We start from the raw sequence: 4,085 nt of genomic DNA, 5'->3' as shown, positions 1-4,085 counted from the left end.
AAGGTTCATAATGTAGAACATTTTTAACATCGTATGCTGTATATGCATCGGTAGCTAGCAAACAAGGAATACAGCTGTTAAGCTAATAGTCACATTTAGCTGAGTAAGATCATGATTGAGAAATGTGGGATACTGCTGGAAATGCTGCTATGGGGCCTTTTTATTATTTTATGATTTTTTTGTTTGCCCCAGTGAAGCATTTCTATTAATATAACTGATTAAGCAGTCAAACTCATTCCATATCAGCAGAATAGTGTGGTACAGAAAGTCTATGTCCATAGAACAGGTTCTGAATGAATGATGTTACTGATATCTAATGGTCAAAGCAATAGCAAAAGTAATAGGTAAATATTAAATTGCAGACAAAGATTCTGAATAGCTAGGTTGGCTTGTACACTATAATTGCCAAAAGTATTTTTTTCTGTTCTAAAGAAGGGGGTGTCCCAATACATTTGTCCATATAGTATATGTACAAGTCATTGGTGTTTGGTGATGAGTTTTTGGCTCAAGGTCTTCATTTAAAGTCACACCAGAGATGTTAGTCAATTTATAACCTTTATATAATGTGTTTTTTCTGGATTTTTTGTTGATATTCTGTCTCTATCCGTTAAAATAAACACACTATAAAAATTATAGACCCTTAATTTTTTTGTAAGTGGTCAAACTTACAAAATCAGCAGGGGATCAAATAATTATTTTCCCCACTGTACATAGAGGCATTGTTGTTTTAGAATAGAAAAGGGTGCTGTTCAAACTATTGGTATACAATTAGAAGCACACAATTCCCTAGAATATCATTATATGCTTAAACATTAAGATTTGTACTCATGGAAATTACTAAAGTAGTCAAACCTGTTCCTTAGAAGGGGGTGTCCCAATACAGTGTATGTTTGGTGCGGTAGGGGGCCCAACTTCATATTCTTTCATAGGGCCCAAAATTGCTAGTGGCGCCCCTGCTCGGAGATGGCCTCTTTGGCTGTGTCTGGAAGAGCCGGAGGCTCTGGAACGATCGCCGTGACTGTATCGCAGAAGACGAGGGCATCAGAACAGGGAACGGTCCCCATTAACGTAATGAGGAGGCTAGTGATAGCCATAGTGACCGCAACCAGTGAGCACGGTGAGCTTGAGATCCAATCAGCCTCCATGGCTGAGACGAGGGACTTAGAAGCACGGGAGATACTGACGGCCTCTTTGGCTGAGATGCAAAAGACCGGAGAACAGGGAATCAGGACGGCCACATCAGCCGTCAGGGTATAGCCCCACCCCAAAATTTTCTTTCTGGAAATTATGGGTATGTGTGCAGTCCAAACACACATAATAGCCACTGCTGTTATAGTCAGAGTCAAGGTAATTTCGGTTTCAACGATCGCAGGTTCCGCAAGCACAATGACCACTGAGCAGGACTCTGGGATGTGAACAGGAACTGTGCTGAGCTCTGGGATGAGAGCCAGCTCGCAACTGAGCTCTGGGGACGAAGCAAACTTGGGACTCTGATCAGGGGCTGGAGCCTGTACTGAACTCTGGTCAGGGGCTGGAGCCAATGTGTGGCCCAGACACACATACACACGCTAGTGCCATTATGGACAGTGCAATGCTCTCCTGGCTGAGTTCTGGGGCTGGAGCGGACTCTGGGTCTGGACTCTGGGTCTGGAGCCGACACTGGAGCGGACTCTGGGTCTGGAGCCATGGAGGACAGTCTCCTTTTCCTCCTCCTCTGAGGTTTTAACGGTCTCAGGACTGGGCTGACACTCTGGAGTAAATTTGTGGGCTGGAGTGGACTCTGGAGCGGACTTACGGGCTGGAGTGGACTCTGGAGAGCATCCTGGAGCGGACTCTGGAGAGAGGATAAGGGCTGAAAACAGTTTTTTCCTCATCATCCTCCTTTTTTGGGCTGAGGTTAAAGAAAAGGCTGATATTATCATAGGTCTGGAAAGTGAATCAGCCAGCAGGCTTGAGAGTGGAGCGGCCGGTGTTTCTGGGCTGAGGACAGAAAAGGGTCTTGGTACTGGAGACGGACGAAGGGAGGCGGCTTTGAGCACTGACCGGAGAGATGTATATGCAGGATCTGCCACTTTGGGTCTCAGGTGCATCCCAGTGCTGTTGAATGGCCACCTACGGGCTCGGGGAGACACAGAAGGATAGGGGTGGCCGGAGCCATTGGCCAGGGGTGAGCTCAGTACTGGTTCTCAGTAGGGGCAGGACGAGAACGGCTCTTATCTTTTCTAACTTCCTCTACCTCAAAGTTAGAGCCATTTAAATACAGGATGAGACTGATTAACTCGATCAAAGAGAAATCACACATGGGAGAACTACAGCGAATGGTATTCTCGTCCAGTCCCAACTGAAAACAGGCGCATAGTAAGGCACCAGGCCAGTTCAACGGATAGGAAAACTCGATAAATTCCTCGACATACCTCTCCAAAGGCCGACCACCCTGCCACAGGCACCACAGCTGGTCCTCAGCCCATCTTGTTTATGGTACTGTATTCTGTCACGGATTGTGGCTGTAGTAGACAAGCGCACGACACAGGAGTAATCCACCAAACAGTCTTTAATTCAACCAGAAGCTCAAGAGAAAGGACAACCACAAACACCTAAACGCAAACTAATACAGGACAAAGGAACTTGGGAGAACACAGGGCTTAAATGAGCAAAGACAAACAAGATAATGAATAAACACAGGTGGAACCAAATGAACTAATCAAGGAACACAGGAAAACTAGGTCAAGGCAGGTAGAACAGAAAAATAAACGTGACACTACCATGTCCAGAAAACAAATTAGTGGTCAAAGAAAGTTGGTTTGGTTTTTGTTTACAGCTTACTTCTAATTATAAATATTGAAAGCCTGTGGAACAGTATAGGTTTTTACAATATTATTTTAATATTAGGGAATAAATGATAGTTCAGCCAAAAATTAAAATTTGCTGAAACTTTACTCACCCTCAGGTCATCCAAGATGTAGACCAGTTTGTTCATTCATCCGAACAAAGTTGTAGAAATGTAGCATTGCATCACTTGTTCACCAATGGAATTAAATGGGTGCCGTCAGAATGGGAGTCCAAACAGCTGATAAAAACATCACAATAATCCACAACGACTCCAGTCCATCAATTAACATCCTGTGAAAATTGAGTGTTTACTATTGTCATTTTGCATTATTGACACACTATTTTCCTATTTAATACTGTAAAGTTGCTTTGACACAATCTGTATCGTTAAAAGCGCTATATAAATAAAGGTGACTTGACTTGACTTGAAGCAAAAATATGCATGTTTGTACTAAACAAATCCACCATTAAGACATTTTAAACTTTAAACCATTTCAAATTTTAATTTTTAGGTGAACTATTCATTTAATTATTTAAATTTTCTTTGAGCTTTGTAGGATGAAGGTAAAATTGATTATGTTAGAGTGTAATAAATTAGCAAGTAGCCCTACTAAATAAATGAACAACGTGTGCTTAATGTGTAATTATTTTATGTAATCACCTGTGAAAATCAACTGTTCATTTTGCTATTACAGTTAACTGTAGTAATATATATGCAACATGTAATGTAAACTGTCACCAAATTGTAGAGAAAACATTTCAAATAAATTTAGACTAACGGTCAGCTCCACCAAAGAAAGTGAAATGCAGGATGCTCAGGAGTTCATTTGCATTTTGCTAACTTAAGATGACTGACGGGTTAATGCAATGGAATGCAACACAATGATTGCACTCATAAATCACTACAAATACTCATACACAGATGGATGAGTATTCTGTGTGATTTATGGGTGGGCAGCTGGACAACTGCAATGACATCGCTGTATTTTGCGGTCACTTATGTGCTTGTTTTTACTCTTCTTTTAAAAGCTTTCTATGTTTATTGTGTCTGGATCTATATTTCAAATATGTTTTGTCTTAATATGCCATAATGGTGAGCAGCTAATGAAACAACAGTTTAAATATCACCTCTGATATCGGGTTGTGTTGAGGCTGCTCTGCCTCGCTCATGAACATAGGGGACGCTGTTTGTGTGTGAAACACTCTGATGCGATAGAGAAAGGCTTAATGCACACACACACACACACACACACACA

Source organism: Sinocyclocheilus rhinocerous, unplaced genomic scaffold, assembly GCF_001515625.1.
Source record: "Sinocyclocheilus rhinocerous isolate Xijiao unplaced genomic scaffold, SAMN03320098_v1.1 scaffold689, whole genome shotgun sequence".
In the NCBI taxonomy this organism is placed as follows: domain Eukaryota; kingdom Metazoa; phylum Chordata; class Actinopteri; order Cypriniformes; family Cyprinidae; genus Sinocyclocheilus; species Sinocyclocheilus rhinocerous.
The sequence above is the reverse complement of the archived record's forward strand: the minus strand, read 5'-3'. Positions refer to the sequence as shown.